The sequence below is a fragment of the Lissotriton vulgaris genome, chromosome 3_1, assembly GCF_964263255.1.
Source record: "Lissotriton vulgaris chromosome 3_1, aLisVul1.2, whole genome shotgun sequence".
Taxonomy (NCBI): Eukaryota; Metazoa; Chordata; class Amphibia; order Caudata; family Salamandridae; genus Lissotriton; species Lissotriton vulgaris.
In genome coordinates, this window is record NC_141689.1 from 1,030,313,551 (window position 1) to 1,030,336,482 (window position 22,932).

The window sequence follows — 22,932 nt, forward strand, 5'->3', positions numbered from 1 at the left end:
TGTTCATTGGTTAATAGGCTTAGTGGTCCCTCCTTAGAGGAGCATTAAAATGGTGTGCATCCTACCCCCACTGTGAATCCCTCCTTAGTACCGCCATGTCTCATTTTATAACCTCTCTTGGCGAAAACCCGGTGTGTGCTGTTACTCAGTAGGGGTTAAATACAGCCTCAGAGCACTATTTTCTCAGCTAGCTTTGTCCTACCTGCTGTTGCAGGCAGGACACGCTCTCTCCTAACGCTTTTTTAAAACAAGCACTGGCGTTGCCAATAGGTCTCGCAGTAGGAAAGTTTGAGCTATTGGTTGTGTAAATGACAAAGCCCTTTATGTATTCAAAATGATAACAACAGTGAAAGGCATTGTTATTTGCCATTGTAATAGTTCCACCTGTCGTACTGCGCGATCTATTGGCAAGGTGAGTGTTTTTCGTGTGTGAGTGGCGTTGTGTGTGTGAGTGGCGTTGCGTGTGTGAGTGGCGTTGCGTGTGTGAGTGGCGTTGCGTGTGTGAGTGGCGTTGCCTGTGTGAGTGGCGTTGCCTGTATGAGTGGCGTTGCCTGTGTGAGAGGTGTTGCCTGTGTGAGAGGTGTTGCCTGTGTGTGAGGCGTTGGCTGTGTGATTTGTGTTGCCTGTGTGAGTGGCGTTGCCTGTGTGAGTGTGGTTGGCAGTGTGAGTGGCGTTGCATGTGTGAGTGGCGTTGCATGTGGCAGTGGCGTTGCATGTGTGCGTAGTTGAGTTGCGTTGTTGAGTGGCGTTGCATGTGTGAGTGGCGTTGCATGTGTGAGTGGCGTTGCATGTGTGAGTGGCGTTGCATGTGTGAGTGGCGTTGCATGTGTGAGTGGCGTTGCATGTGAGTGTTGTTGCGTAGTTGAGTGGCATTGCGTAGTTGAGTGGCATTGCGTAGTTGAGTGGCATTGCGTAGTTGAGTGGCTTTTAGTAGATGAGTGGCGTTGCGTCGATGAGTGGCGTTGCGTCGATGAGTGGTGTTGCGTAGGTATGTGGCGTTGCGTAGGTGAGTGGTGTTGCGTAGGTGAGTGGTGTTGCGTAGGTGAGTGGTGTTGCGTAGGTGAGTGGCGTTGCGTAGTTGAGTGCCGTTGCGTACTTGAGTGGCGTTGCGTAGTTGAGTGGCGTTGCGTAGTTGAGTGGCGTTGCGTAGTTGAGTGGCGTTGCGTAGTTGAGTGGTGTTGCGTAGTTGAGTGGCGTTGCGTAGTTGAGTAGTGTTGCGTCTTTTCGTGGCATTGTTGTGGATGAGGGGTGTTAGTATGAGGGAGTTGAGGGTGAGGGTGAGTGTGAGGGGAGGGGAGGCAGAGTGAGGGAGGTTGAGGGGGTGAGGGAGTGTACGGGAGAGTGAGGGTGAGGCTGAGCGGGTGTGAGAGAGTCAGTGAGGGAGTGCGTGAGAGGGTGAGTGAGGGGGTGTGTGATGTGGTGTGTGAGAGCGTGATTGATGGGGTGTGTGAGGGGTGTGTGAGAGGGTGTGTGAGAGGGTGAGGGTGTGTTAGGGTGAATGAGGGTGAATGAGGGGGGGCGAGGGGGGTGAGGGTGGGGTGTTGAGGGAGTGAGTGTGAGGGTGTGAGGGGTGAGGTTGAGGGGGTGAGTGTAAGGGGGTGGGAGCGTTAGGGTGTGTTATTTTTAGGGTGTGTGAGGGTGAGTGAGGGTGTGTGACTTTTCTAGTGTGTGACGGTGCTGAGTGATGGTGTTATGGTGCTGAGTGGTGTGGTGGTGTCCCTGAGTGGTGTGGTGGTGTCCCTGAGTGGTGTGTTGGTGTCCCTGAGTGATGTGGTGGTGTCCCTGATTGATTTTGTGGTGTACATCAGTGATGTGGTGGTGTCCCTGAGTGCTGTGTTGGTGTCCCTGAGTGCTGTGTTGGTGAGAGATACTTTTTAAGGATTGGAGCAAAAGCATGGGTTATCCTTTTCCTCCATTAGATTCAGAGTCTGTTGATGAGGCAGGGAGTGTGTTGAGTGATGGTGGTGACACCATTTTGGATGTCACAGCCATGATTTACAAATGTGTGATGACGATGGTGCAGGAGGAGACATGTTTAATCGGAGCTGACAAAGAGCTTTTAAGAGGTGTAGATGGGGAATAAAAATTAACTTATAAGAGAACAGAGACACAGAATCTTCTTTCTTAGAGGATATCTGGAATTAAGCAGTTGAAGGTATAAGGACAGGCATGGAGAACGTGGGTACCCTGGTGCTTGGGGAGGAATTTGATTCTTCTTGAGGCTTCTGTGGTAAATCTGGTTAATTTTCTCTCTGAGTTGTATAGTAACGGATTGAGTTCTAAGACTGTGACTTGTTATACGTTCACTGTAGTGGCCAGTCATTCTTTGCAGATTGCGAGAAAAGCGGGATTAGGTAAAGGAAGATCCCGGGAGGCCGCAGACAAAATGGCGCCCCGCCATGCAGAACGAGTGCTGAAGTCGAGAGCCCGCGGGCAGAGTACTCAGTGAGATCGGAGGCGTTGAGACGGCGCAATCACAGCAGCGAAGGCGGGCTGCAGGGAGTGCACTGGATGTCTGAGTCCAGAGGTAATAACGGGGGTAGGGATTCCAGATATCCCCAAGACGCGCAAGTATAGGAAGAGCTGAGGAGGTTGTGATGAATGGGAGAACGCGAGTGGTGCTTGAAATGGAGAGGTGTTGCAGGTGAGCTGGAGCAACCACAGGCCTGAGAGAACTCATGGCCCTGCCTGCCACGCTCTGCAGCCCGAAACAGTGCAGGGATCACAAAGAAGGCGCAAGTGAATAACGTAGTCGGAAGAGGAGCCTAGGAGCAGAAATAGAGACTCTGCCGTAGGATAGCAGGAGCTGCAAAGTGCACAGGACGGCGGTGGTGAGGGGCCTTCAGCAGTTCAGGTGGGAGGCGACTCCGCAAGTGGAGGACTGACCTTCATCCGGAGGGATGAGAGGGGGCACAATAGAAGACTGTAGTGCAGCCTGCGGAGGGGGATAGTGGGAAGCGCCCCAGGGCCAACGATTGCAGTCGCATGCTGGTAAAGCATGGAGAACCCCGGAGAAAGAGACTGTGGAGGGGAGTGAGAGGGCCCACGACAAGCTCAAGATACAGACCGGGGAAACGGGTAATGAAGGAGACAATTCAGACACCATACCGGCCAGTGCGAGAATGGACGGAGTGGAGTGTGAAATTGGAGAACGTGATGGTGGGAGACCCAGTGTGAGCCCCAGGCATCAACGGAGGACGGGCCAGGCTGAGTGGGCTGGACGGGTCCGGAAAACACAGGAGGTTTGAGGGAAGCATCGGGTGGAGCTCCCTGGTGGGACAGAGGAGTGCAGAAAGAGACAGGGGGCTGCCAACCATCCCCCATCCAACGTCCAACCAACAGGGAGGTGAGGCCGTTGGCGAATATGGGCAGGCAGATTACGAGGGAAGCCGGATGGGGGCGGGAAAGCCTGGTGGGAGGCGTGAATGCGCGAGGGGAGGCAGGCGGATTGGGAGAGAAGCCTGATGGGGGCGGGAGAGCCTGGTGGGTGGGCGTGGAGGCGTGAATGCGCGAGGGGAGGCAGGCGGATTGGGAGAGAAGCCTGATGGGGGCGGGAGAGCCTGGTGGGTGGGCGTGGAGGCGTGAATGCGCGAGGGGAGGCAGGCGGATTGGGAGAAAAGCCTGATGGGGGCGGGAGAGCCTGGTGGGTGGGCGTGAATAAGGGGAGGACTGGGCTGGGCTTGCATGCGATGCGCGTGCATGTACACGGGCACTGCATGAAAACCGCGGGGCTGAAAGCCCTTTGGTTTGAAGATGTTTTCGCCACATGAATTCTCGCTACGCTCGATGCGCTTGCGCGCATCGATAGGTCGCGAGACCTAAAAAATATAGCACAAATGCATTTGCAATGAAATGCGTCTCGCACTTGCGAGAGTTTAAGCTATTGGCATTGTAAATGACAATGCCTTTTAGTTATCTGTTTTAAAAACAGCACATAAATTAAAGGCATTGTCATTTACAATGCCAATAGCTCAAACTCTCATAAATGCGAGATCTGTTGCATTGCAAATGCTGGTTCTAACACTACAAGCATGACAATTCCAAGGATGTCCCGACATCTCCTCTTTCGTTTACAGATGTCAGTCAAAGTCCAGGCCACCGTTCTACATTCGGGCTCTGAGATTCTGATTTAGCTCCCCAGCCCTAAGATGTTAACATAAGCTGGCCAACATAAGCTTTTATGGAGTATGTACAGGGTTTAGAGGCCTGCAGGGGGAATAGCATAATCGCACTCAGCAACTACCTCCTGACAGAATTTGTTTTCTCAGGCGGAAGTTTGGTTAAAAGGACAAACTTCATCCAAATTTACTACAATTGGCAATGACTTAATTTATTAAAGACCTTCCATACTTGCGCGCCTAACGCAAATATTGGACTTAATTCTTATCCATTCACCTTGTAAGGCATCACTGGCATAGCTTTTCACCTCATAACTTTCAAAAGTAAAGCATGACAGCCCACCAAAGACTCCTAACCCCACAGGTGAACTGAGAAATTGCTAAAACAGAAAGCATTCGGATCAGCCTCAAAAATGCTTCAATGTTTTGTTAGCCCATTGACAAGACCTATTAGTTCACCGAACTGAAATTTATTTGTTACACCTTTTCTATATCAGGGTGAACTTTACACTACTGGTGCACAACCTGCGGATCTGTGGATTTTTTGAAGGTCATCTGCATTCAGAGATAGTAAGAAAAAATTCACATAGAAGAGCATTATCACCCAGTCTGACCATTTCAATTCGAAAAGCAGTATTAAATCAGATTTGAGACGCTACAAGTGAAACTCTAATGGATAGAAGAAGTTCCTCCTTCTGAGCGTTAAATAATCCAAGTTTAATGGGACCAGCTTCTACAGCTGGAGCGAAACAAAGGACATTTTGGAGCTGATAGAAATCTAGCTAACATGGTTATAAGAATCAAAGTAATGAGCCATTTCGAACAGAGCACTGCCCTTCTTTTAAAAGCCGTATTAATATGGGGTGTTCATTCCCCAAAAAAGTAACAATCACTCCAGTGGAAACCGAGCCACCTCATATCCTGAAAGCATCAGTGAAAGACTAGCAATGACGCATCATCTACCCTTTCTGACACTTGCTCCTCCAATATTATTACGTCACTTTGACACAACTAAATCCTTTAAAGACGTGAACTGGAGTAGGCACATGCTCATTAGCCCACAGTTTATTTTAACAAAGGACAGTTCACACAACTACGTTAGAGGTAGTACTTTTGACTGACAACCAAAGGACATGCTATTCTACTTTTGTAATCTCCTGTGGAAGTTGATTTTTTTAAAAAATATTTTTTATTCACCATCAGTTTTAAATTCATCATTACAAATACCAATCCGAAATTATACAAGTTTTCTTGACAAAGATAAATCAGAGAAGACAGGGACAAAGTTACACTGTATATAATGAGAGGAAAAAAAAGGATTAGCCAAGCCATCGGACAGCTAAATAATCAGAAGAGCAAACAGGCAAAAATCATTAAATCTGAATCACACCATATACCCGCCGCCCCCAAAGGATAAGAGAGCAATCGGAGCAAAGACCAATACTACTTTGCTATATCCGGGACCAAGGATTATAGCTGGGTTCATTCCAATCTAGTCTTCCAGTCTGTTACCGGGGCCCAAATGAATTTCCCTAGTTTCATAGCTTTCCACCCTTTCTTCTCATATAGACCGTTTTCCAAATTATGTATGGCTAAAAGCAGTGACACCCGTTGTTGAAAAGTGGGAGGGTTAGGGTCCTTCCATGCAGATGCCACACAAATCTCAACTACCGCCATGGCAAGAAATATAAATTTGCGGTGAGCTACTAGAACATCATCTCTAACCACACCTAAAACCACCAGCTCATTGGTAATATTATTTGGATCCTCAGAGTTTGTCTCATAAAGTGCTCTATCGCCCTTTTCAAGGGATCCAACATAGGGCAGGAGGCGAACATATAAACTGTATCAGCCTCGTCGCTGTGACAAGAGGGGCAACAAATACCCATAGTCCCACCCCATTGAGGTATTCTAGCAGGGGTGTGATAGAGTTCAAAAATAGTTTTAATACGTTGAGCTTGAAGGTTGGCCACCTTTAAAACCGTACATCCTAACTTAACTGAGGCCCTGAACTCACCCCCTTCAATGCTCGACTTCCGCTGCCACTTCTCGGAATATTTTTCCAGATCATCGTTTTGTTGTTGGCTCAGCTCACCATAAATCTGGGTGATAGTACACCCATCTGGATCTTGCACCCTTTCCATTACTACATCCCTAACAAATGCTCTTGACCCCCCCTTTTCCTTGCAAGGGCCGACCGGATCTGTTAAAATTAAAAAAAATTCCCTTTGCTCCAGATTAAACAGTGTTTGGACTCGTTCAAATTTAATTATGCCATTGAGATCAGTAATGTCACCAATTGTTTTAACACCCAAAACATCCCACCGCCTCATGACACCATCATGAAAGACCTCGGGTAAAGATGAATTCATGAATAGAGGAGTATAATAATTAATTCTGCCTAATCCTAGCTTTTTCCTAATAGCGGTCCAAAACGATATTGCTGCTCCCAGAGTCTTGAATTTAACTTTTTTATAGTGGTTGGCTTCACTAAACCTCCGAAGCCAGCTGTGAGCTTCAACTTTTAAAAGTAGCTCATAAAAGTCCGGAATAGCATTATCATCCCTCCACCGGTTGGTAATCTTACCGCCCAGTAGCCCACGAATGTATTGCATCACCGAGGCCCAATAAAATGCTCTTAAGTCGGGTGCCGCCCAGCCCCCTCTCTCTCTAGGGAGGGACATAAATCTGAGTGCCCTTCTCGTCCTCCCTAGAGCCCAGAACAACAGGTTAATCATTCTCTCCATTTCTTTAAACCGAATATTGTCAAACTTCAGGGGTATTGTCCTGAACAGATATAAAACTTTTGGAAGGAATATCATTTTAATAATGTTACATCTTCCCACAATCGAGAGATGTAAATTATTCATCCTGTCAAGGTCTCTCTTTGATTTCTGAATCACTGGAGCGAGATTCTTCTCAACAACTTTGGTTAAATCTGAGGTTACAATTACCTCTTAATAAGTAGCAGAATCAGTCACTCTTGGATCTACCAAGTTGGTCTTATCATTGACTACAATTTGTGTCTTCCCGGGATTAAGTCTGTAGCCAGAAACTGCCCCTAAAGCATTCTGCCTCATGTTCTATTTCATCTAACGCTACAGACGGGTTTACGGGCGTAATTGCCGGGTCATCTGCATAACCCAAGATCTTTGTTTCAAAGCAGTTAAGCTGTACTGGGAGGATGCCCCTGTTCACCTCAATTCTCCAGATAAAGGGGTCAATATAGAAGGCGAACAGGAGACCTCATTCCTTGTGGAATATGTATTGGATTGCTCTGTTCCCCCATATGTAAATTTGTAAATGTAAATTGATACTTGTATAGCGCACTACTCACCCGCAAGGGTCTCAAGGAGCTTGTACGAATACCGCTGTGGAACCCATCCTGGCTTTCCCTGTGAGACGTCCACTCCTGGGCACCCCCAAGGTGGAGGCCAGGCATCCTTAGCGTTGTGGGGGCCGTTGTGGAGATTAAGCAATCTATTGCCCAGAGTTGCAGAGTGGGACTCCATGATTGGAATAGGCACCGAGGCGAGAATTATCAGGTCCGTGGAATTCTTGAGCCCAAGACCCGCCAAGGCGGGGAATTGAACCCTGGTCCCGGGCTAGACCTCTGCATCAGGGTCTGCCGCTCTAACCATTGAGCCACACTTCTCCACTCCATCACCCGAAGTCGAATCTTCGGATTCCTATACAGTGCCTGTATGGCTTTTATGCCCCCCTTACCAACGTTTACATTCTCCAGTGCAGACCAAAGGAAGCCCCACGAGACCCTATCAAACGCCTTCTCCGTGTCCAGCAGTATAAGCGCCATAGGGTCTCGTGTGACTGAGGTGCCATCAAACAAGGTGCAAACTCTCTAGATATGTTCCGCTGTACCCCTTCCTGGGATGAACCCATGCTGACAGGGTGAGATCACCTTCCCTATGATAGTAGTAAGGCGATTAGCTAAAATGTTTGAGTAGATCTTTGCGTTGCTATTTATTAGGCTGATCGGCCTATAAGATCCGGGTTCGTTAGGGGGTTTGCCTTTCTTTAAAAAGATAGTCATTCTGGCTTCTCCCCATGACAGCGGAGGGGTTTGCCCACTCTGTACCTGGTGCATCACAAAACTAAAATCTTCTCCCAAAGTTGAAAAATAAATCTTGTAAAATTCTAATGGGATTAGATCCGGGCCAATCGCCTTGCCTGATGGCAAATCTTTGATGGCTCCATGAATTTCTTCATCTAAAAAATCTAGCCTCCGTGGTCATGGAGTCTTCTATAGAGAATCCCTCGACGGACGCAAACTCTAAGTAATCCTTTACATCCTTAATGTCCCCGGCAGTATCCTCCCTATATAGCTTTTGGTAGTACCTGTGGAATACGTTACAAATATTCTTAGGGGTTGTAACTACCACCCCCTCTGAAGTTTTGATCTCCGAGATGTCCCCCCTGGTAACTCTCTGTCTGGTCCTTACAGCTAAAATGTGTCCACCTTGCTCACTAAATTCGTGGTGAGTTGGTTTCCATGCCAAGAATTGGCCTGCTGCTTTAGCAGCCATGGTTTCCTCTGCTGCAGCCTTTGCTAAGGAAAGCTTCTGCGCCATCTCGTCTATGTTAAAGCTGGAGGAGCCGATTGCCCTAGCTAATTCCATCTCCATTTTTTCAATTTTGTTCTGTTTCAAAGAATAACTCATGGTTTCCCCCCTAATGCCAGCTTTGAGAGCATCCCATACTACCCCAAACCCAGCAATCCCCCTGTTAATCTCGAGAAATTCCTTAAGCCATTTATTCATGTGCAAAACATAGTTTGAGTCCTGCAGTAAGGCCAGTTCAAACGTCCAGCTCGTTACCAGAGTCTTCCCAACAGAATTTTGGATCTCTAACACCAAGGGATTATGGTCAGAGACACTAGTGGAAATGTTTTGATTTTACAGAGGGAGAGGAGAGAGAAGGAGACCAAAAGTAGTCTAGACGTGCTATGGCCCTATGTGGTGCTGAGTAGTGTGTGCTGCCCATCCACTGGGGAGTTAGTTGCTCCAATACATCTGTAAGCCCATTAACCTCCATCATTTGAACTAGAGCCCTATCGAGTTTCTTTTACCGGCCTACAAATTTGGTTGAATTCCCCCCTCCACAACCCATTTGCATACATACATGATTAACATTTTCTGGATCGTCCACCGTCCACCCGTAGATTGAGCAAAGTGTGAAATTGAGCACTTGCACTTGGCATTCCACGATTATCCACCGCCCTTACTTATCGGTTAGACAATTTTTAACAGTTATCCCCCTTCTTTGAGCTAGTATTGCCACTCCGCGGGTCCTAGTCCCTTGCGCAGTACATGCTATCAGGTGAAATCCCAACTAATCTAAAAGAATCTTTCAAGACCCTCAATGTGCGTCTCCTGTAGGCAGACGATATCAGCACGCAGGGTCTTAAGATATTCCTTCACCGTCCTTTGTTTGGCGGCATCGTTCAACCCACATATATTAATAGTTACTATTCGCACACTGTGTATAGTTTGTCATACTGCATATAACCTGGTGCTTAATGCCTAATCCCTGCTCCCACTTTTTCAGTTGTGTGAATTCCAGAACTACTTTCATTGCAAGATGGTGATTTCCCCCCCCCCATCTCTCCTCCCTAAACCCCCCCTCCTAACTCCCCCTGCCCTCCCTGCTCCCGAGCCCACCCCACTCCATAATCCCCCAACCTATATTGTGAAGCAAGCAGACCTAAGGTCTCTGTGATGGAGCCTGAAAGTCGACCCCCTTTTTTGCTGCCTTCCCGCCTATTTACTAAATGCCCTTGTGTTTGTTGATTTCGCTTTTCTAACCCTCCTTGTTGAACTCCACCCGGCCATACGGAGTCCCTCACCAGATTGCTGCTGCTGCTGCCCGGGACGTAGCCTCGCCACCGCCTGCCCAGAATGCTGCCTTCACCATCGCCGGTCTCCTCCCCCCGCCGCAGCCTCTGTCCACCTGTGCTGCCGCTGAGTGGGGGAGTCAGAGACTACAGCTCCCAGAAGCCTCCGCGACCAGACCGGAAGTCGCGTCGAGGCTGAGCGCGCCAGGAGGCGCTCAAAAAGGGGCATCACTTCCCGTGTCGCGGGACGCGTGCGGGCGGGCGCCGGACTAAGCCCGGGCAAAGGGCGGGCCCTCTGAGGTCACCAGTGGTCGGGCGGGCCACCCATTTAAGTTTCATCCAAAGGTGAGCCTGTTCCAATCATGGGAAAACGTAACATTACTATTACCCCTACTAGTACACATACACAGGCCACCACAGAGCCTGCATCTTCCCAACTCTCCTTTGAGAACTTATTGGATAATGCCTTTAACGAGATTGCAGAGACTGAGAGGAGGTTGTCATTGGGTTCATTTAACATCACCCAACCTACTATCACAGTCAGTCCCATACACACCATACCTCTACTCCCAGAAGTTATTGTGGTGAAACCCACCCCTGTGGTCAACTTATCTGAATCACCACAAGAGGGAAACACCCCTGATATAGCTACTGATATTCATCTTGATCCCGCGCCACTCCCCACAACTACGAACACCGAGACCACCGGAGAAAAACGTAAAAGGGGTCCAGCAAAGACAACAATAAACAAGAGGAAGCAGCCCTTTAGGAGTAACGACCAGCCAACTCCACAGAGTATGTGGACTAGGGGGAAGAAACAACAAAACAGGGGCCCAAACAGTATGTGCTGACTCAGGGGAACATTGTGGTATTGTTATACCAAATGAGGATATAAATTCCATCTGTACACAGACTGACGTCCCTAATGAAAGCACCCTCCAATCTAAACCCAAGGGAAACCTTATAGAGACCATTGCTGATACAATTTTTAAGCAACTGGAAGGTCAAATGATCAAACAATTTAACATTATTTTTAAGAGACTTGATAGACTGGAAACCCTCGTGAAAAACGATGAAGCCAAGAGGAAAGGTATGGTCTGCCTAGACCAAATTAGAGGCGAATGCCTGTTAAAAGACTTAGAGACTATCACTAGCGCCCTATCTAGCGGAGGTCCCACCATAAACTCTAATCCAGCTATAGCTAAAGGGGCTGAAGGGGCACCTAACGCTAGTACCCCCTCTATACCTACTTTACCGCCGGTGGAAGTAAATATAAGGCAAAACCATTCTGCTTCAACTCCGCCATCCATTCCTTTGCCACCCTCCGGTCAATAACACCCAGAAGAGTAATCCTCCCAGAGGCACAGCCAAGCAGAAGGCATCTCCCAACCTTAGCCAGCACAGGGGACAACCGGAGGACAACAGGCCGATAAAACATCAAGGTCCTGCTTTACACCTTCCTCCTGAGGCTTGCCCTTACGTCTTGGTTTTGGCTGGTATACCACCGCTTAGGGAGGGTCAAGGAGAATCCTGGGTCCAGTTACATAACAAATGCATTGACTGGTTAACTAAACATAAGGGGGTCGACTATGACATATCTAATGAAATTCTTTCAACACGCCGGGTGACCTGGGTTGGACCTCTGTTCAAAAATATCAACGGGGACTGTATTACAATCAACTTCAGGAACCCGGGCACAGCAAAATTCTTATTAAACAAGAATTACACTCAGCACGGCCCAGCTACTGTGGTGACCCCCTTACCTCTGAGTTACTTTTACAGACCCCCACATAGAATGTTGCAACCACCCCCCTTGTTTCCGTTACATAATAGATTCTCTGCACTTTTTGATCAGGGCACTTTGGACTGACTGCCAGCCATCCAGGAAGATCCAATTGCAGCGGTGTCCGATGCTGAACTTTTTCAGAGAGTAGAGTCTGAGGGGTTTTTGATACCATCTGACTTCCCCCTGCCTCTTAATGTACAATGTGATCCATCGGCCAATCCAACAGCCATTGCCCAGGTGTCTGTCCAGGATGTTCGTCCACTGCCCGACGAGGACTTGTCTATTATAAGCTGGAACATTGCTGGGCTGAAGGCAAAAATGGAAATTAAAGCCTGGAAAGATTGGGTAAACCACTATGATGTTCTAATGTTTCAAGAAACTAGGTGTACAACCCATTTGCTACTTGAAGGATATAGTTGCCACAATAGGACTGTACCGGCCCCTCCCTTAGGCCGCCCTAGTGGGGGATTATCAATTTGGGTAAAGATAACCGCAGAGGTAAAAACAGAAGTATTACAAACTAATGACCCAGGTTTTATGGCACTGATATACACAAGAAGGGTAAAACTATGTCTAATTAATTTCTACAACAATTATTTTATATCCCACCCTAATTGTAATTTCTTGAACCTGTTCAATTTTATTGATGAAATAGTAGAGGGACGGAAATATGGGAAGTTTGATGGTATTTGCCTAGGAGGGGATTTCAATGCACACATTCATTTAAGAAATCCCCCTTGTAAGAGAGGTGTAGAACTATCTGATCTCCTTGCAACCAGAGAACTCGTAAACACCATTGAGTTTGCCGATACTGGTACAAGTACTGCCCCAGTCCCCACTTACATCGGTCATGGGAGTGCAACAACGATCGACTACATATTTGTCTCTCCCTCCCTTGCTGATGTTTTATTAAAGGCAGAGGTAGTGTGTAACGTATCACTACCCAATTGTGATTTACCTGAAATCATTAGGGGGAAAAATATCACATAGTGTAATCGGGGCAACAAACCTGGAAGCCTCGACGGATAGATTAAGGGTTGTTTGGAGGGGGGTAGACAATAAGGGTGTTTTGGCCAGTGTGATTAAGAAACATCCTGTATTGATCTCGGACTGTCTTGCTATTGATAGCTGCGGGGGCAACATGATTAAATCATTCTGTGAACTCTGCTCCGCAATAAAAAGAGAGATCTCTAAACCAGCATCTAGGAAAACTGAGGAAGTCCCAAGATGGTTTGATGCCTCTTGCTCAAAAGCAAACCGGGACTTAAGGGCTGCTCTCATGGTCAAACCGTGGGATATTTCCCGGGTAAGGTTTTTGAGAGCAAGGTATAAATCCACCTTACGTACAAGATCCAATGAATTAGTTAAAGATCACTGGGAATCCCTTGTACGTACGGCTGCCCTAAAGGACACCCCAGGGTTTTGGAGGGAGGTTAAGAACCTAAGATCCCTTGGCTCAAACTTAACACCAATTAACTGTAATATCACAGGGCCTGTGTGGGTTGACCACTTCTCGAAGATCTATGCTGTATCCGGCAACACCGCAGTAACCCTTCCCCCTCCAACTCCTTTGAATATTACACTGCTTGAGGTAGAGGATGCCATCTCAGAAAGTGCCGGTAATAAAGCCCCTGGCCCGGACGGCCTTTCTATTGACCAACTGAAATGGGAAATTAACTTTTGGGCCTCGTTGCTGTGTAATGTTTTTAACAACCTAACATATGAATCTATCCCTGAAACATGGTCCAGCAGTACCATTGTACCCATTTTCAAAAAAGGCGACAGGCTGGATCCTGGGTGCTACCGCCCAATATCATTAATTGATAACACCCTGAAAGTCTTAGGCAGGGTAATTTTTAAAAGAATTAGAACTTGGGCGGAAGAAAGTACCATTCTACACCCGAGCCAGCTAGGTTTCCGTAGTAACGTGGGCACAGTAGAATAATGTCTGAACCTGAATTTAATAATGGCTAAATATACCATTGCTAAAAAATCCCCCTTATATTTTGGTTTCATGGATTTGAGTTCTGCCTTTGATTTTGTAAATCGCTCCCGTTTATGGTCCGTCCTACTTAACTATGGTTTAGATGATTATTTAGTTTACTTCTTATCTTACCTTCATAGCGACCTAAGAGCCCGTGAGCGTATTAACCACACTGGCGAAGTTTCTAGTGATATTTTAATCGGCAGGGGGGTCAGACAGGGTTGTGTTCTGGCCCCTCTGCTTTTTATTTTATACATTAATGAGCTGAGCAGTTCCCTGAGTACCCTAACAAAAGATGTACCGTATGTAAATGGCACTCCCATACCCACCCTCCTCTACGCAGACGATGCGATCCTAATGGGCCGCACCCCAAAGGCACTGCGTATCTTAATTTCAGGTTTTGTTAGTTTTATGGCTGACTTAGGTTTAACCACAAATTTTAAAAAATCCCTTATTATGACCTGTGGTCCAAAAAAGTATAAAATTATTGAGATTATGTCAGGGGAAAACGTTTTAAAAAGCACCTGCACTTTTCCATACTTGGGGCTGTTGTTCTCTAACACTGGTTCTTGGCATCCACATGTCTCCTATGCAAGGAATAAATTAGGTAAAGCGATCAATTCAATAATTTCTCTGCGCCAACCTAATCATGCTGATGTGATCACGCCTTTACTAAAGATCTATCAAACACAATGCATCCCTACGGGTACCTATGGCGCAGAGGTATGGGGACATACAAATTGTCTCCATATCCAGACAGAAGAAAATAGATTCTGTCGGAAGGTGCTGGGCGGAGTTATTTGTGCCTCAAACTATATATGCCACAGTGAATTAAATATCCCTTATATAGAGGACTTTGTCAGATCAAGGCCGGCCCTTTTCTGGATAAAGATATGGCAGAACCCTGCAGCCACATTGACACGTGACATAATTTCAGATTGTTTAAAATGTGACAGGGCACATTGTATACCTTGGTTGAAAGCCATGGACGAATGTCTAATAAGTGTAGGGCAAGGACACTTGTTTACATCTCCCAATCTTATAGACCGCTCACATAAGATTCTGATTCAAAGGGCTCTGTATAACCTCTACAGAAAAGAGCGGGAAAGGAATAATTTCCCAAAGTGTACAGTCGCAAAGTATATGGGCCATCTGGAGCCCCCTGCTAGTTACCCTGCCCCACCCCAGAAATATCTACGTTTAAATCTTGGTAGATGGAACAGGAGTTTACTGTTTCGTTTTCGGGACGGGAGCATTGTAAATCTGCTAAACTTCCCTTTGGGTTATAATAAACATTTGGAAACCTTAAGTTGTCTGTGTAACCCGATCAAGAAACAAAGTCTCATGCATTTTATGTTTTTTTGTGATTTTTACAAATTGTTTACTGTCCATTATCTAATGCCATACTGTCGGAAACACGACCTGTTGGATTTTAAGATGGATTTTAAGATAGCGTTGAGGAATTTATTAATGTTAGGATCAGATGAAATAATATTTAGAGTGAGTTGTTTCCTCAAAGCTGCAGATCGCTCGCGAGTTACTTTGCACATTGACTGATAAAATTTGCACATTGTACTCTGCACTTTGTATCGCTTACCAATTTGCACATCTGTAATTTGCACATATATCTGTCCTGATTTTATTTTTGTCTTTTTTCTACATTCCATAGCTGTCGCTATATTTTTTAAATGATCTAATTTTTAAATGACATATATTGTCCTCTTTTAATATGTACCTGCATTGTTGTAGAACTAGATAGATTAAATTCTGGTTGTTTATTCTTGTATTTTTTGCCATTGTATCTGTTATGCACTTTTATGGATGTTTTATTCCGAATAAAGATCTTTGACTTGACTTGAACTCCACCCTTTTCCTCCCCTCGCATTCCCCTATGTCCCCCCCTTTTTTTTAATACAGTAACTCAAGTTACCCATTAATAAACCTCCTGTATTCCCATCAGTGAATACCCAAGTGAGCCTCTCTCTAAGATTTTAGAGTTTCCATATATGCTTTAGCTTGAATCTCTGAGGTAAAAACTCTGAAAGTGTTCTTATAGATGATCTTTAGCCTTGCAGGGTTCATCAGGTAAGCTTGCACTCCCATGGCTTGACATGGCAGAATTAGTTCTCTTAATTGCCAGCCCTTCTTCATTTTTCTCCCATACTTGTAAGTCTCTTTGTTTCTTCAGCAGTTTCTTTTTTCTAATAACTGTATCTTTCTGTGGGGTGCATGGACTGGAGGTGGAGCTGGAGAGCTGAATGTTACTGCTATCTTCTGCTTCAGAAGGGCTAAGTTCGGAGCCATCCGTCACCAAAAGAAACGTGTCCCCTAGGTCTAATGTGTCCTTTGGGCCCTTGCTTGCAGCAATCCCCTCTATTAACATACTTGTGTTCAGTTGATCCATGGTACCTGCTAGATCTTCCAGCGCTGGGGATAATCCGGTTATTGTGCCCTGTTGTGCTCCTTCCATTAACAGTAAATGGCCCATATAGGAGATTTCTGATGGGCTATAATTTTCGCCATTTTGACTAGTCTCTGCAGCGGTGTCACCTTGGAGTTCATTTATCTGGGCTGTTGCCGGCTGTATGATGCAAACAGAATCTGCCATATGAGTCTGCCTTTGGTCTCGGTTAGCATTATCTATCTCATTTTGCCAGTTTTTCCCTGCTTTAGAGATATCGGTTTTGGGAGCTGGCGGGGTTGTGGGGAAAAAAATCAATATTACTGTGTCGCCTCCCCAAGTCCATTAGCCCAGCTTTTGTCCCTTTGACCCCCATACCGCTGCTGTTTAATTCCCCCTTTTTAGGTACATCACGGCTCTCACCTTTTTTCAAGCAGTCCTGGGTCGCAGTGCCTTTTGCCAAGGCACTATTGCTCAAGGGGCCCGCTATTCTGACTCCTTTAGATACAGCTATCCCAGCATTATTCCTGGGTTCTGTGTTCACCTGCAAGTCGGGAGCTATCCCTCGAGCTCCTCGGTTTTCCTTTGGAGGCATCCTTTCTGCTTCAGCTGGTTTAACGTTAGCCACTCGACCCCTCCTGGCGTTTCGGCTCTGGCGTCTCCAGCCCCTCCTCCTGGCCCATTCTCAGTCGCAATCCACCAAAGCTCCTGCAACACCACCCGGGCAGCCACCACCACCACCGTCAGGAGCTCCTCCGCCACCGCGAAGGGGTCCCAATCGTCTTCCCCCAGCCGGTGAGTCATGGGGGGGATCTGATCCGTTATTACTGAGGATTTAGTCAATCTGCATCAAGTATTCAACAGTAAGGTTTACTCGGCAGCAAAGGGTGATCTGTGCTGCAGTCAGTCAGGCGCAATCTTGCTTCTCTGAAGTTGAAAATTTCAAAGTAAATGTGCCTCATACCAATGTATAAATATGCTTTAACGCCAACATGGAAAATGCATTATAAAATAGTGGTTAGAGAAAATGTGCTTTTATTAAACATGCAAAAAGTGAAAATGCTGCTTATTTCTGCAGATAGCTCCCATTTCTATTGTTCTGTCACTGCTAGGCCGCAATATTTTCTTCATTCTTTCCCATCCCTTTAATAAAATGAATGCCTTTTTGTAAATACTGTTTTAACCTTATAACTGAACAGAAGAATTTGACGTCTTCGTAAAATGTGATGTTTACTACAAGATGTATTTCTTTCCTTCCTCATTCAAAATGACTTCAGCAAATTTTAGGTAGTGCTTCGTCTGTCACATGCTAAAAATAAACAAGCATATTAATGAAAGAAAATGCTTGCTGTAGGTTTAAATTCTATGATCTAAAGAGGACAAGCTAGATATTAATGTTTCATTTCATAGAGCAGACCAATGTTACATGAAGAGATACTGAGCAGCTAACAGAGTAGACTTGCAAAGGTTTTCCCGAGAACCTTTTTGAAATGCACTGTAGTCGCATTCAAATAACTACATATCGGCATGGATGTTTACTGTGGGAATCGAGACAGACCACCGGAAGATCCTTTCCTATTGTTAGAAATGATTAAACATTGATGGTTTGCAACAGGTCTTTTGCTTTCTATATAGTACATCTTCCTAGCTAGAGTGATAGGGTATTCTATGCACTCCTACCCTGCCATGCCATGCCCTTTAGCACTTTGTTGTGCTAGCAGCAAGCCCGAATTGCCACAAGCTACTGCTAACGGTGATCTTTATGCTGATCCTAGCTACTGCTGTGATTAATTCCTTGTAACTGTTTTAATGGTTGTTACTGCAGCTGTTAGGGAACCAGACTGAGTTTCCAGAACTACTCTTTATGGGGAGTTTGACCTTTTCATAGTTATTAGGCTTTTGCTCCACATTTTACTTGTTCTTTTCCAAAAAGAAATCTTTTGGGGTTCTCGCTAGGATAGGTTAGGTCCTTTAGATTAAGATAGGGACAAATTCCTTTATGGAACTTGCTGTTATTTTGTATGCTTTCTCTAACCAAATTTTCTCAATAGTTCTGTAAACAAATTTCAGTAATCTGAATAAAAAGACAAAAATACAGACTAAACTTTTAAATAGAATATAATACTTGTAAAACTTCATCAAACCTATCGTCATTGACTGAACATTAAATGCTGTAAGAAGATTATTTTAGAGATGTGTTTGGGTTGCGCGCCATACTAATACGGTGGCAAAGAGTCATTGACCTGAAGAGGCTTGAAAATTGGAGGTTTGCATAGTAAATTTAAAGTGGAACCATTTATAAAATTTGCTTTGTTAACTACTCCCTAAATGGTAAATAAATGATCAGTGCCACAGAAGAAAGTGCAAGAGGTAGGACAAAACGTAGACCTTTTTATTCAGATTGCACTACTTATTATAACATTAAAATGAATGAGAGCATACACATCCGGGTAAGAAAATCTCATCAAATATTTACTGCAAACTGACACCGCTAAATAAACAGATGTTCAACAGAGGAACTTTTTAAATTGAACAGAATCTTATAAAGGTGCAATTATCTTCGTGTAACTGAGGAGTCCAAAATATCTCAGCAACAATGTTTTCTTAGAAATTTGTAGTTATGATCCACAGGGATAAAATGAAACACAAACGGTCGATGGAAACTGCTCAATGAAGTAAACATTTTATAGGTTTTTTGCTAAAATTACAAAATACCTAATACTTACTCATAAAATGACTGATAAAGGAAGAATGTTACGTATGTAGTTTAGAATGAAAATGTATATCAAGGCCAAAAATAAACCCAATAAAATATTTTTTTTTTTTTGCGATTTTTCCTCTCCTTAAAAAGAAAACATGATGTATTAAGGCCTTTAATAAACAACATGCATTCTCTAAGAAGCAACGGTAATAAATGAAATGCCCCAAACAATTAAAATTTAAATATAAAACATGGCTGCTGAATCGCGAGGGAACCCTTGCTGTGAAATATGCCAATGTTAAAAAGAGGCAGAACCGCATCATGCCTCCTGTGACCAACTGCAGGCCTACAGGTCTTCTGGCTGTGACCGAGCATTTGAGGGGGGCCCTAGATGAGGGTCGTACTTCGGCACTGATTTTGTTAGACCTCAGTGCCGCATTCGACACCGTCTCCCACCAGATCCTGCTGCAGAGGTTGGAGGACGTGGGGATCAGGGACTCTGCCCTTGAGTGGTTTGCTTCCTTTCTTGCTGATACGACCTTTCAGGTTGCAGTGCCCCCTTTCGCATCTAAGATTCATACCATCAAATATGGGTACCGCAGGGCTCAGCTCTGAGCCCTACGCTGTTCAACGTGTATGTGCAACCTCTAGCAGCAGTAGCAAAAAGCAGAGGGCTCACAGCAGTGTCCTATGCGGACGACACACAGTTGGTGGTCGCTCTCTCAGATGACTCCGGTCAGGGCGCATGCAAGTTCCGGAGGGATCTAGAGATCATATCTGAGTGGATGACTGCCAACTGTCTTCAGTTAAATCCCAACAAGACCGAGGTCCTGTTGTTTGGGAAAAACACTGAGGTGTGGAGCAAGAATTGGTGGCCTGCTAAGTTGGGTGGTGCACCCGCCCCCAAAAAGTTGGTAAAAAATGTGGGTGTGTGGGTGGATTCCGCCCTTAGCTTTCAGACACAAAGAAAGTAGCTGGATCATGTTTTGGCATTTTACGGGGGCTTAAACCAGTGCTGGGGTTCTTTGACCCGGCAATGAGGCAAGTGATTATCCAGGCATCTATTTTGTCTAGATTAGACTACGCCAACTCACTCTACTTGGGAGTTAACAAAGCAGAAGTTACAAGATTGCAAAGAATTCAGAACACTGCTGCTAGAGCCTTGCTAGGTTTGCCCAGGACATGCCCCACTTCCAGTGCAATTCGTGGGCTACATTGGCTGCCAGTAGCTAAACACATTGAGTTTAAAACTCTTTGCTCGTCTTTTGAAATCCTAAATCTGTACTCCCCAGATATCCTAGCTAATCTGCTCATACCCTACATACCTTCCCGCCAACTTCGATCCACAGGCCAGCATTTGGTGGTTGTCCCTCGGGAGAGGAGGATTCATGCTGGTGGTCGCTCCTTTGGGGTATTGGCAGCCAGACTTTGGAATGTGCTCCCCATTGCTATTCGCAGCATGGATAACTACCTCGGCCTTTCATATGGCTATCAAAACGCACCTCTTTCTTTCCCCGTAGATTTTTGTTTGTTGTCTATTGTTTTGCTGTTTTCTGTTTAGCGCTGGGACGCCCTTTCGCTGGGGTAGCTGTGCGCTGTATAAAACCGCATAGCATAGCATAGCATAGCAGGTTGAACCAAAGTGTGCTCAGCTCTCCAACTACCCTTGTCATTCAAAGTACCCTTAAATATTTTTCTCTACTGCTTGCCTTTTTAGGGCTGGTCAAAACAGCAAAACCCTGCAAAATAATATACATGGAAATATGTTTTTGGCTTGGAGCTTTGCCTCCAAGATAATTCTTGGTTGGCTAAGACTCCTTTAAGCTTTTGCTGAAACATGGATTTGTCACAATTTTCTACCATCTAACACAGAGAGAGAAAAACAACCCCTCTACATCCAACAACCAATGGAACAGGGTATACTATTACCGACGACCATCAAAGGCTCCCTTTTGAGAATGATGAACCAAAAACAACTAGATACCAACACCAAGAAAATGCATTCGCCTCAGCGTGTAAATGTTAGTGGTTTCAGCTAATCTGGGAGTTCAAAACTCCCAGCAGCTTACTATATGTTCCTTACAAGCGTGCGGGTGGCAAACGTTTTCTTTCTTTAAAGAAAAATAGTATATAAACTGTGAAATGTTGTGATGCATTTTATTACGATGGGAGTTGTAAGATTTGTCATAGATTGTTGAATATTTTTTTTATTTTACATTATGTAACATTGCTTTGTATAGTTTATTACATTGAGTTGTATATTGTTGATATATAAGAATAGCTAAATACAGTTTTAAGAAAGAACGTTTTGGTCCAACATTTTAGTATTATCCCACAGCATTTTGTGGACAGGTAAATTTTCTTCACTTCGAAGGTACATTTTAGTTTGTTTTAAAAATTCTCATTTTCCACAGATTCTCTGTGTTGCTTTTATTACGGATGCCAACCTAACTGCATACCTATGGTAACAGAATCAGTACTCATGAAGGGCAGGTGTGGCTTGTTATTGTGTTTTCTTGGCCTATTGGCAAGCTAACACAGTAGTTACAATAGCACAGTGTAAGAAGACGTACTTTCTATCCAATGGTCACACTCCGCATAACTGTTGCTTTGTCCGTAGGCTTGCAGCTTCTCTGCATCTTACTTGGTCAGTCTCTTCAGGCCATGAGCACAGTGTTGCATTTGTTGCAGTTACTTATCGCTGCAGCACTGATGAAGGCAGGAGTGGGGTTCAGTACTGAACTGGGTGCAGCGGGAATCAGGCATTTTCCCGGGAGGCTGGAAGGGTGGGGGCCGGTTCTGCAGCAATGGGGGCAGTTTTTTGTTACAGGTTCGTGGCCGGGTCCCGTGTTAGTTGATTTGATGCTTTCTTCAGAACTGGAACAGGCATCCTCCCTCCTCTCCCCTAAGCCAATCACAATGCTGCAATGGCAGTATTGTGATTGGTGGGGACAGCGCCCAGCCGGGCGCCTATAAGGAGGCCATTTTCTCTATGCAGGCTGCATGCAGCCTACATCGAGAAAATGTAGAGTGCGTATGACTGGTTTGGTCAGCCTCAGAGGGCCGACCAAACAGTCAGGGCCCACAATAGTGGACAAGCCACTCCTCCCCGCCCTGCCCACCCACCCCCAACCAGGCATACCCAGCCTTCTGCTCTCTCGCAGAGCGAGAAGCAGAAACATAAAATGGTATTTAAAATACCATTTTAAGTTTCTGCTTCTCGCACTGCGAGAATGCAGTGGGGAGACGCTCCTCCGCCCTGATGGAGGAGCCGCCCCTGTTCAGTCGTATATGCAGGATAGCTCAGAGGCCTGTGTGAGGGGAAATCAGAATGCTTGGTTTTAAGTCTTACTCTCCAGCCTATCAGGAGTATGAGCCTCTGATTTGCTATAGACAAGGTCTCTAAGCTAAATAACTCATTCCATTTCAAACTGCCTGATACAATTTAGGTGAAACATGCCAGTAAAGAAGTATATGTTTAGCTTATTCTGTAATGAGTGCAGTCTCGGTTACAGCTTAGCTCTCTGTCAAGAGAGAGAACGCAAAAGAATATACAGTCAACTACTCGGAGCTTCTTTTGACAAAAATGTACGCTGCACAGTTTATTTCTTGCCTTCATATCTCTGTATTTCTTTAATTCATATCTCTGTATTTGTGTCATTCATATCTCTGTTTTTATTTCATTCATATCTATGTATGTGGTCAGCAGGTGGTTTGTTTAAGCCAGCGCTACCATGTAGCCCCTGCACTCTACTATACACTAATTAGCTGAAATAACCCATAGGCCGCACAGAAGCAAAGCCACCACATGGGCCTAAACAGGCAAAGGCTAGCCCATTTGCCCAGACAAGCAAAGATGACACCTAGGCCTAGAGAAGCATAGATAACACATGGGCCCAGTAAATCAAATACAGCACATCAGCCTAGAGAAGCATAGATAACACATGGGCCCTGTTAAGCAAAGAGAGTACATGGACCTAGAGAAACAGAGATAGTACATGGGCCTAGAGAAGCAAAGACAGCACATGGGCCTAGAGAAGCAAAGACAGCACATGGGCCCAGAGAAGCAAAGACAGCACATGGGTTCAGAG

At 45.4% G+C, this 22,932-nt stretch overlaps 1 protein-coding gene across 2 annotated transcripts in view; it reads right to left on the reverse strand.

Moving 5' to 3' along the window:
* RIC1 (RIC1 partner of RAB6A GEF complex) overlaps positions 1-22,932 on the reverse strand; it is a 979,735-nt gene that overhangs the window by 852,916 nt on the left and 103,887 nt on the right. The window lies entirely within an intron of this gene.